Source organism: Stegostoma tigrinum, chromosome 27 (assembly GCF_030684315.1).
Source record: "Stegostoma tigrinum isolate sSteTig4 chromosome 27, sSteTig4.hap1, whole genome shotgun sequence".
NCBI classification, from domain to species: Eukaryota; Metazoa; Chordata; class Chondrichthyes; order Orectolobiformes; family Stegostomatidae; genus Stegostoma; species Stegostoma tigrinum.
In genome coordinates this window covers 14,681,909-14,694,587 of record NC_081380.1, presented here as the reverse complement: position 1 = coordinate 14,694,587, position 12,679 = coordinate 14,681,909, and positions in this window count along the sequence as shown.

Below are 12,679 nucleotides of genomic sequence, written 5' to 3'. Positions count from 1 at the left end.
CTTACCAGATGAAAATGCAGACATACTGAAGGGTTGAAACAATCTCAGTGCAATACTCAGTACTTGTAACTCCTTCCTTGTTCATGAGAAAGCATTCAATTGCAGTATTTTTGATTACTTCTTATACTTCAAAGATTTTCCTAATTATATCAGGTCATATGCCACTCTGGCTGCCTTCAATTTGACCTTGGATGAGCTCCATGGAGCTGCAGCTTGCTGTCTCAAGGACTGTAGCTGAACAGCAGGGAGGACAGTAACAAGGATTGCATCAATATGTGGAGAATCTGCTGAGGGTGTAGAGGCAGAAAGGGGAGTCAGACAGTGGGGACCAACAGGGAGAGGAGCTGCAAAAACAGCAGAGCAGGCAGGAGGGGAATAATGGTGCAGCTTAGATAAGACATTACTAATGACACATTGTCAACAAGCAAAGGCCGAATTTCCCTGACAGCGCAAAAGGCAATGCCTCAGGAGATTGAGGTTGTTCTGTCAGGTGATGGGAAGTGCCTGCACCCTTCTCAGACAATCATGTGCTTCTTGCTGTACCCAATGATCAATGGCTGTCAAAGGCACAACTGATCAACATTTTGCCACCAGATATTTCCAGGGCTGTGCTGCAGATATAATCAGCATCTTCCAGTTAGAAGCAGAAATGCATAAAATCACTTGTCATGGTTTCCAGGACTAGAAATTATGAAAACTTCAGTGACAATAATATCAATTAGTTCAAGAGGATATTTGAATCCAGGAACAACCAATTAGAAAGGTGTGTTCAGGACTCACAGTCTATTTAAAGATGATAAGTGGAATGTAGGTTCTACCAGCATAAATGGAGATGTCAGCTATGAATCCTACTCAATCTATGGAAGCAGGATTGGTACTGAGATAGGATAGAGACAGAGGTGTTTTTCCTGAGGCACTTTTACATAGTTAAGTCAAAGCCCAGAGTACAGGCAGCCAGGGATCATGTATTCCCCAGTGGGTCATGAGGTTATCCAGTCCTTGGTAGCCCCATACTTACACCATGAAGCCTCTAGCTTCAATTGCCCATAGAGGCACTTCCATGAACCTGCCGGCCTTCCCATGTGGAGTGGTTACCATTCTGCTGCCAGCAAAGTGCCAGTGGCCTAGAAAATTGCCTTTAATAGAGACTTCAATTACTTAAATTGGTTGCTAGACTAAATTTAATGGCAAGCTAATTTGTATCCAGTGTTATTGCTGGGTAATAACCCTGGTGGCAGTCTACATCAGGGAGCTGTTAGCCGATGTGCATATCTGTGCACATCTATAATACTTTACTCTTCTATTCTTACATGTGCAACCCATGTGGCTTGAGCTGAGATAGAGGCAATTTCAAAAAATTGCTGGAGAAATACTGTGTCTGAAGGTACCTTCAACAAATGTTTTGCCTGCAGGACATGAGAGGAAAGGGCAATGGACTGGAAATGGATACATGTCTCAATACAGTTCCACGTCCATATTCGTTCTGACTGCCATTCCAATCATAATTCATCGTACTTTGGCAGAATAGTAGTGTGCTCTAAGGTTAAGGTTAAAGTATCTGTCATCCTATTTAAGGTGACAGTCATGTTATCAGCCAGAGTCTGCATCCTCTGGTAAAGATCAGCATAAAAAATTCAATTTGACTATTTGATGTTCCATAGAGCATGTCACTCCATCCATGCATGTCCACTCTTGGGCTGAATCTTTCATTTTGGAGGCCGATGGGCAGCTAGGAGTGTCACTAAGAAGCCATTCAAGGAAATTGTAGTCTGCTCTTCTCCAATATGTGGTCAGTGTCACACATTTTTCTATGTTCTAAGTCAGTGACTGCGCATTTTCGCCATCGAATTATTTCTCCTCCACTAAAGTTATTTGCACCTACTAAAAGAGGAGCAAGCACAAGAAACCACCATCTTTCCCAAATACTATCAGCAACACCAGCCTGTGAGACAATCTCTTTATTAGGTCGACTGATTCAAATATGTCAAGGTCACAAATGCTGAGTACTTCACTTACACCACCAATGGAAGAAAAAATGCCCAAGTTTTTGGACACTGGAGATAGGCACCTGCTAAGCCTCATCAGAATGATGCATCTTTGTACTTAACTATTAAGCACCATGGTTGGCTTGCAGAGATGGGCAAAGATATATCAAGCAGTAATGATGTGAATGATGGTAGCCTAGTTCTGTCCACTATCAGGTATCTGCAGGGGTATTCATTAACTATTTTGGACTTCTGTATGAATATAACTATTAGTTTTGTTGTAATGCTTGTTACAGTTCCATTATGTCCCTAGCTGCTTCCATGGTTGGCTGAAGTAAAAGGAGGGGAGCATCATCCCCCAACAGAATGTGTTGCCTGTCTTTCATCAGGATACTTTTTATCATCTCACATTATCAGCAACACGTGCATCTAAAGTTGTTCTGACAACAGGTGACACAAAGAACCAGCATTTGGGATTTGTAGAAAAAGCTCCCAGGCTTGAATTCAGTGACAATAATCTTGTCTATTATCAGAATGATAAAACTGGGCCTGGATTAGCAACATTGTAGACACCACATAGAAAATTATGAAAATACGTGGCCGGGCTCTGATAGGTACTGGAAGGAAGGATCTTTCTCTTGGCTATGGGGTCCATAAACAAGATAAACATTATCAGAATCATCGGTAAGTAGTGCAGTAATGTGATGTGAAAGCCTTTATTCTCTAACAGACTGGTGGATGCATGGGTGCAGGGGATGCTCAGTGGTAGTAACATTACAGTCAACATTCTCCAAGATTAACGGAAAACTGAGGGTTTGAGGTGATTAGTAATGTAAAGCAGGATGTAGAAGAATGTGGAGGTCAAGGGTTTGGAAGGTGCTGTTGGAGGAAACTGGATGAATTGCTGCAGTTCATAATGCTTTCTTTGTTAAAGCAAGCATGCTTGACCCTCTTCTCACTTGTCACTTATCAAACTTCTCCACGGTTTACCTTTTTCAATATCTTTTAATTCCTGTTACTCCTTTAATCCAGGAATCTTGCTCCATGCTCTTTTCTGCTGATCATATCAATGTACTTATAAATTTTCCCATTTTCACTTTTGACTTCAAAACAATGCAAGTTTCAATGTCATTTCTGACCCTATACTCTACCACTATCAAGTCAACCTACATCATTACATTCCTTGACCACCCCCAAGCAGACTGTACATTTCCCAATTCTGACATACAGGCTCTCACTAACAAATTCACTTCCCCATTAACTGTGCATATACATTTACTGACAAAAGGACAATAATGACCAAAAGGCATATGTCAGAGTAAAGAGATGCCCATTTAACATTTTTTTTCTCTCAGAGGGTGATGAATCTGTGGCATTCTTTACCACAAATGGCTATCAAAGTTGGCTTGTTAAGTATACAGAGGCCTGAGATAGATGGGTTTCTCAGTATTAAGGAAATAAGGCAGGAAAGTGGAGGTGAGAATGATCAGATCAGCCATCATCTCATTGAATGGTGGAGCAGAAATAAATGGGCCGACTAACCTATTTCAGCTCCTATGTCTCTTTTGGTCTTATGGCTATGGACTACCATAAAGCATACTCTGGACATGAGCTTTTCCCACAATGAAATTACACTGACAATCCTCACCTGGTGATTCTCTCTCTCTAGCTATGGCCAATCTCACCAGGACAGGACAGAATATGAGATAGCAAGAATTACAGATGCTGGAGTCAGAAATAACAAGGTGTTGAGCTGGAGGAACACAGCAGGCTAGGCAGCATCGGAAGAACAGGAGAGCTGACATTTCAGGTTGGGAACCTGTGATATCCACTTGCGCACTCCTGGACTGACATTGCCCTACTAACTCTCCTTTCCTTTGCCAAATGAGCCTAAACATGACCCTCAGACAGAAACAGCTTTGCTACCCTTCAATTATTTGACTGTACCTGGAAACTTTGCATCTCAACTCATTCTAAGCATCATTCAAAACTGTACTCCTATATTCCAAAGTGAAGGAAGAAACGAAGGTCAGTAGGTATATGCTTATTGTATATCTTTGAGTATCTGAAGAAGATATGAATGTCTTGATTGGGTGTAAGTTATTTGCACATGACAATGAGATATGCTTTTAATAAGGCTTCCAGAAACTGCAGTCACATTAGAATTGCTATATCCTATCCTTTGAGATCTGACAACTTATTTAAAGCTTCATCCATACAGCAAGCATGTGATTATTGACTTTCACAAAATCAAGGATAAGAAGATATCCATCCTCCACCATAATTGGCAAGACCTGCTATTCATCAATAACTCATTTATATTTCAAGTCGATCCTTTCTTTCTCTTTGCAATCATGGCTAGTGTATTGGAAATGATTATCAGTACATTCTACATGCTCTCCTTAATGATTTGCATGTTTATCCATAGATCCTGGATTATAGAACTTGCACCAACTGTGCAGAGGCTGAAATCTGCGTCTTCAGATATGCACTCACCACTACAGTTCAAACCATCACCTTCTGTACTTCTGTAGTGAGGTATTAGTCACCAGATGAAAATATAAAACCCTATCATTTTGATCCCAAACTACATAAATGTCTGAGCTGGTGCACGATCTGTACAAGTTCCTTCAGCACTATTTGAGAATAAATACGTAAGTGAACACTGGCCAGGTAAGAATGTTGCAATTATCATTACGAAGTCAATCATAGTTCACTCACTGTTAAAATCAAGTGGCTGAATACCATGTGACAAGTGGTTCACTAGTGTTTTATTATACCAGTATGTAGCTGAAAACTCCCCTTCTCCTCAGTTCCATTTATTTTCAAGACCATCTCTGGTGCATAATGAGCTGGTGAACATACAGACATGTCTCAGTGTCCTTTGTATTTGTTCATGCAACAAGGGCAAAATTGGAAGAATACGATCCCCTACTCCCAATTCCTCCGCCTTCGCTGTGTCTACTCCCAAGATGGGACGTTCCACTCCTGAACATCCCAGATGTCCTCTTATTTCAAGGACTGCAAATTCTCCCGCTTGATGGTCGAAAATGGTCTCGACCACATGTCTTGTGTTTTCTGCATCTCTGCCCTTACATCCCCTCCCCTCACCAAAAACAAAGACAGTATCCCCGTTGTCCTCACGTTTCACCCTACTAACCTCCAGATTCAACATATCATTCTCTGCCACTTCCGCCACCTGCAATCTGAACCCACAACCAAAAATAAATTTCCATCCCAACTCCTACCTGACTTCCGTAGGGACCGCTCTCTCCATGACTCCCTCGTCCGCTCCACACTCCCCACTAGCCCTACCACCCCACGCACCTTTCTCTGCAACCGCAGTAAGTGCTACACCTGCCCCTACACCTTCACCCTCATCTCCATTCAAAGAACCAAAAAAAAATCTTCCACATCAGACAGAAGCTCACCTGCACATCTGCTAATGTGGTCGATTACATCCGCTGCTCCCGAAATGGCCTCTACTACATCAGTGATACCAAGCGGAGGCTCGGAGACCACTTCGTGACAAACGGCAACACCTTCCAGTCATGAATCATTTCAACACCCTCTCCCACTCCCTGGGCGACACGTCCATTCTGGGCCTCCTCCAGTGTCACAATGACGCCACCTGGAAACTGGAGGAGCAGCACCTCATATTCCACCTTGGGAATCTACAACCCAATGGTCTCAATGTGGGCTTTACCAGTTTCAAAATCTCCCCACCCCAGGCCTCATCCCATGACCAACCCTCCCTCTCATTCCTGCCTCCTTGACCTGACACACCTTGTCCATCTTCTCTCCCATCTATCCACTCATCCCACCTCACTGACCAATCCCCATCACTGCCTGCCTGCACTCACCTATCACCATCCCACCTACCTTCCCCAGCCTCACCCTTCCTCCCTCTATTTATTTCAGAGCTCCCTTCCCCCTCCCCTAATTCTGAAGAAGGGTCCCAACCCGAACCGTCAACTTTCCTGCTCCTCTGTTGCTGCCTGGCCTGCTGTTCTCCTCCAGCTCCACACTGTGTGATCTTAATACTGGAACTCTAAGTGAGTATATGATGGATGGACTGTATACATTGACGGTGAATTTGAAGGTCAAACCTGAGATTAAGTAAGGAGGAGAATGGGTGGCAGAAAAAGGTGGATGGATGGGGATGGGAGGAAGTGCAGAGAAAGAGAAGAATGTGCAAGGTAAGTGAGTGCAAGCAGTCATGGAGGCTAAATAAAACAGAGTGAGGGACTGACATGCAGGCAATTGTACCACTTGATTAACTTTCCCCTGTTAGGCCAAAATTGCTCCTATTGGATTCCATTGTGGATAGGAGTGTGGAACAATGTATCTACTAGACAATTGCTGAGCCTTCTCTGTTCCAGCAGAAAATTCATTCTTGTTCTTGTTGGAGTGAATAAAATACCGCCCCCAGGATCATAACCCCTCCCCCGAGCACCAAACCATCATCTCCCAAACCATTCACAACCTGATCACTTCAGGTGACCTCCCACCCACAGCCTCCAACCTCATTGTTCCCTAACCCCGCACGGCCCGCTTTGATCTCCTTCCCAAAATCCGCAAACCTGCCTGCCCTGGTCGACCCATTGTCCGCCTGCTCCTGCCCCAACGAACTCATCTCCAACTACCTGGACTCCATTTTCTCCCCCTTAGTCCAGGAACTCCCTGCCGACATCCGTGATACCACCCACACCCTCCACCTCCTCCAGGCCTTCCAATTCCCAGGCCCCCAACACCTCATTTTCACCATGTACGTCCAGTCCCTACACACCTGCATTCCCTGTGCAGGTGGCCTAAAGGTCCTCTGCTTCTTCCTGTCACACAGACCCAACCTGTCCCCCTCCACCAACACTCTCATCCGTCTGGCTGAACTCGTCCGCACCCTCAATAACTTCTCTTTCGATTCCTCCCACTTCCTACAGACAAAGGGGGTGGCCATGGGTACCCGCTTGGGCCCAAGCTATGCCTACCTCTTTGTAGGTTACGTGGAACAGTCCCTCTTCCGTACCTACACTGGCCCTAAAACTCACCTCTTCCTCCATTACATTGATGACTGTATCGGCACCGCCTCGTGCTCCCAAGAGGAGCTCGAACTGTTCATCCACTTCACCAACACCTTCCACTCCAACCTCAAGCTCACCTGGACCATCTCCAACACATCCCTCACCTTCCTGGACCTCTCTGTCTCTATCTTAGGCAACCACCTAGAAACTGATGTCCATTTCAAGCTCACCGACTCCCACAGCTACCTAGAATACACCTCCTCCCACCCACCTTCCTGCAAAAATAACATCCCCTATTCCCAATGCCTTCGCCTCCGCCGCATCTGGTCCCAGGATGAGGCATTCCACTCCTGTACATCCCAGATGTCCACGTTCTTCAAGGACCGAAACTTTCACCCCGCAGTGGTTGAGAACGCCCTCGACCAAGTCTCCCACATTTCCCGCAACTCATCTCTCACACCCCGCCCCTCCGCGATAACCGCCAAAAGAGAATCCCCCGCGTCCTCACATACCATCCCACCAACGTCCAGATACAACACATCATCCTCCGACACTTCCGCCATCTACAATCCGACCCCACCACCAAAGACATTTTTCCATCCCCACCCTTGTCTGCTTTCCGGAGGGAGCACTCTCTCCGGGACTCCCTTGTCCGCTCCACACTCCCGTCCAATCCCAACACACCTGGTACTTTCCCCTGCAACCGCAGGAAGTGCTACACCTGCCCCCACACCTCCTCCCTCACCCCCATCCCAGGCCCCAATATTACTTTCCACATCAAGCAGATGTTCACCTGCACATCCGCCAATTTGATATACTGCATCTGCTGCACCCGTTGTGTCTGCCTTTACATTGGGGAAACCAAACGGAGGCTTGGGAACCACTTTGCAGAACACCTATGCTCAGTTCGCAATAAACAACTGCACCTCCCATTCGCGAACCATTTTAATTCCCCCTCCCATTCCTTAGATGACATGTCCATCCTGGGCCTCCTGCAGTGTCATAATGATGTCATCCGAAGGTTGCAGGAACAGCAACTCATATTCCACTTGGGAACCCTGTAGCCCAATGGTATCAATGTGGATTTCACAAGCTTCAAAACCTCCCCTCCCCCCACTGCATCTCAAAACCAGCCCAGCTCGTCCCCGCCTCCCTAACTTGTTCTTCCTCTCACCTATCCCCTCCTCCCACCTCAAGCCGCAACTCCATTTCCTACCTACTAACCTCATCCCGCCCCCTTGACCTGTCCATCCTCCCCGGACTGACCTATCCCCTCCCTGCCTCCCCACCTATACTCTCCTCTCCACCTATCTTCTCCTCTATCCATCTTCAGTCTGCCTCCCCCCCCTCCCTATTTATTGCAGAATCCTCTCCCCATCCCCCTTTTCTGATGAAGGGTCTCGGCCCAAAACGTCAGCTTTTGTGCTCCTAAGATGCTGCTTGGCCTGCTGTGTTCATCCAGCTTCACACTTTGTTATCTTGGATTCTTCAGCATCTGCAATTCCCATTATCTCTGATCAAAAAATCTCTGTAGCTCCTTTCAGTCCCAGCAGCTCAGTACTGGTGATGACAACATTGTAATTAGCAAAGATAACAAGGTGTAGAGCTGGAGGAACACAGCAGGCCAAGCAGCATCAGAGGAACAGGAAAGCTGATGTTTCGGGTCTGGACCCCTCTTGGGCCCAGGCCCGAAACGCCAGCTTTCCTACTCCTCTCTTGCTGCTTGGCCTGCTGTGTTCATCCAGCTCTACACCTTGTTATCTCAGATCTCCAGCATCAGCAGTTCCCATTATCTCCTCATTGTAAGTAGCAAATTGTATTATTGTCATTGGCATGGTCAAGCTGAGCTGCAAATGCTCGGTCAGATCTGGAGGTGCTGTGCAGTGCTCATCAGTAAAGACCTTTGAAATGGCTGTGGTGTGCTTCACAGTTGACAAAATGTTGGCAGCAGCAGCAAATAGAGCTCAGGTGGAACAAAGTGATGAGAATGCATCACCAATAGAGAGATCCAATGAAGGAGGTGAGGAGGAGAACGTGGAAAAGGCAAAAGATAAAGGTGGAAATCCCAAAACAGCACCAGCTGTTCATATTGTTGCTCAGGATTCCAGAAATTCCCTTATAATTGTGGAGTTCAATTTGTCACCACTGTTGGACTGACATAACTATCACATCCAATGGTCAATCTCAAAATGCCCAACTGACCATTTCTCACTGACACAAAACAGTCCATCCATTCTTTGTTTAACTTCTCCCCCCGGCAACCATTACCTTTAATAGTCTCAACCAGCATCCAAACATAGGGCACATAATAAAGTGATTCAAAATCTTAAGTGATTTTACTGGCAGTATAAATTTAATAGTGTCACATTTCTATTAACATCTCTGTACCCACATTCATTGAATTAAGATGCTTTACTTTTGTTTGTCCTAATAAATCTATGTGTAACAATCCCTGTGGCTTTAAAGAGGTAAAGGCAGGGGGCCCACATCCTTACTTTGATTGTTGACTCACATCAATGTGGAAAAGGGATAACACTTTTGGATCTCTTGAAATGAAGATCTATATCATAGCTCTCCCAATATTATTAGCGATGATGATGATCTTACTAATGTAACTTAAAATGTATTTAAGATGAGAGGGTCTTCTTATTAAAGCTCACATGTGGTAACGAATCACCCCATCTATAAACTGGTAGTGGCTAACCTCTGAAAACATACACCATGGAGCTCAATGGAAGAGAAGTTAAAATTGATCCACTGTACAATACAACAATGTGGACACACCAGCAGATAACTCCAATAGACCTAGAGGCAGTACTGGACTCTCCAGCTTTCAAGATTTATGATTCTTGTAACTATTATTTTTGAGAGCTGATAGCTTCAGCAGCTGAACAATGAAACAGCCTACAGAGAAACTCATGGAAAGGTTAACAAAGGAGAAACAAAACTTAATGTTAAAACATTTTATTTCAGATCTGGTAAGAAGCACAGAAGTGCATGTGAGCTAAAAGTTAGTCAAACCTAACAGTTGCATGTCGAGATATAAGAATCTGTGGGAGCACTATGCTTAAGTGTTCAGCTAGCTGCTGAACATGCATCAGAGCTTGTACAGATTCCAACATGTAATATGTGACACTATGTTTCAGACAAGTACCTCTTCTTCTTAAAACTAACTTGGTGGCTGTAACCACTCCCACAACCCCAGCCTGACTCTCCTCTCCCTTGTCCTGAATCTTCCCTCAGCCTTGACCGAACCTGACTCCCTACAATGCCTGGATAATAAAATGTGAGGCTGGACGAACACAGCAGGCCAAACAGCATCTCAGGAGCACAAAAGCTGACGTTTCGGGCCTAGACCCTTCATCAGAGAGGGGGATGGGGAGAGGGAACTGGAATAAATAGGGAGAGAGGGGGAGGCGGACCGAAGATGGAGAGTAAAGAAGATAGGTGGAGAGAGTGTAGGTGGGGAGGTAGGGAGGGGATAGGTCAGTCCAGGGAAGACGGACAGGTCAAGGAGGTAGGATGAGGTTAGTAGGTAGCGGGGGGTGCGGCTTGGGGTGGGAGGAAGGGATGGATGAGAGGAAGAACCGGTTAGGGAGGCAGAGACAGGTTGGACTGGTTTTGGGATGCAGTGGGTGGGGGGGAAGAGCTGGGCTGGTTGTGTGGTGCAGTGGGGGGAGGGGACGAACTGGGCTGGTTGAGGGATGCAGTAGGGGAAGGGGAGATTTTGAAACTGGTGAAGTCCACATTGATACCATATGGCTGCAGGGTTCCCAGGCGGAATATGAGTTGCTGTTCCTGCAACCTTCGGGTGGCATCATTGTGGCAGTGCAGGAGGCCCATGATGGACATGTCATCAAGAGAATGGGAGGGGGAGTGGAAATGGTTTGCGACTGGGAGGTGCAGTTGTTTTTTGCGAACTGAGCGGAGGTGTTCTGCAAAGCGGTCCCCAAACTCTCCCTACAATGCCTGATCTGGTTCCTCCTCAGCAGTCCTGACCTGTCTCCCTCTTCAGCCCTGACAACCATCATTTACACCAGCCCACGTCCTTGGCCTGGTTCTAAACCAACTTCAAGCCTGATCCACCTTGGTCACAACCTTTGCTTTTCAACACCTCCTTGACTCTGACTTCATCCTTAGCTCACTTTTCTTAGTTTGTTCCTTCCAGCTGGGGGTCATCGATCTGACATAACAAAGTGTGGAGCTGGATGAATACAGCAGGCCAGCAGCATCTCAGGAGCACAAAAGCTGACGTTTCGGGGCTAGAGAAGGGTCTCGGCCTCACACATCAGCTTTTGTGCTCCTAAGATGCTGCTTGGCCTGCTGTGTTCATCCAGCTCCACACTTTGTTATCTTGGATTCTCCAGCATCTGCAGTTCCTATTATATCTGATCATTGATCTGACATTCAGTTATAACAGGGTCTCTTTTCTTAGGACAAAACGACTCAGTTATAATAGACTTTCATAGTATATTGCACCTTAATTTTATGAAAAAAAATCTCACTTACTACAGAAATGTCTGAATGTTGTATTACACGTGGGTAACTGATATTTAATTCCATTATCAAGTAGCTGTAATGCTCCACTTTCTCCATCTCCAATGGTTAGGAAATCAAACTGCCACTGACGCTCCTCTGCAATTATTCACTGCACAGTCTGTGTGGAGGGTACCTGCAACGTTTTATTCCTCCCTCGTGATCTTGGTCTCTTCTTTCACAATAGGTGAGGAACAAAATACATTCAACAAGTAATTGAATGTTTTCACTGGCTTCACTTCTGAAAAAGTACAGATTTCCAATCCCCACATTTAAATGGAATTAATTGCACAGCATTTTCCTCAACCATATATCGAGGATTTCATAATATTTGTTACTGTTAAAGACTTGTCTTGATAAATTTGATTTACTGGAAGGTTTGTTAAGTCAACCACTGTTCTATCAGTTAATTCTGGTGAAGTTATGGTGTGAATTGGGGTTTGGATTTCTTAATTGGAATCCTTGGAAGCACAAGCTCAGTAATATTGTTGCTAAAATGTTAATCTGGAAACTCATTTAATGTTCTGGGGTTCTGGGTTCAAGCCCTGCCAAAGTAAATAATGGAATTTGAATTCAATAAAAAAAATCTGGAATTAAGAATCTACTGATGACCATGAAACTATTGTCAATTCTTGGAAAAGCTCATCTGTTTAACTAATGTCCTTCAGGTAAGGAATTCTGCCAATCTCACCTGGTCTGGCCTACATGTGACTCCAGAAACATATTAACGTGTTTGGCTCTCAACAGCTCTTGGAAATGGTCTGTCAAGCCACTCAATTGTAACAATTACCACAAAGTCACAACAAAGAAATGAAACCAGAATGGAGCACTTGGCATCAACCTAGGCACCGGAAAAGAGAAGGCAAAAACAGCCCTGTCGACCCTGCAAAGTTCTCCTCACTAAGATCTGGGGGGGCTACTCCCAAAATTGGAAGAGTTTTCTCACAGACCAGTCAAGCAACGGCCTGACATAGTTATACATGCAGAATCACCACCATGACCATCCCTGGATATGTTCTGTCCCACCGGCAAGACAGATCCAGCTGAGGTGACGGCACAGTAGTATCCAGTTGGCAGCGAGTTACTCTGGACATCATCAGTATTGACTCTGGACACCATGAAGTCTCATGGCTTCAG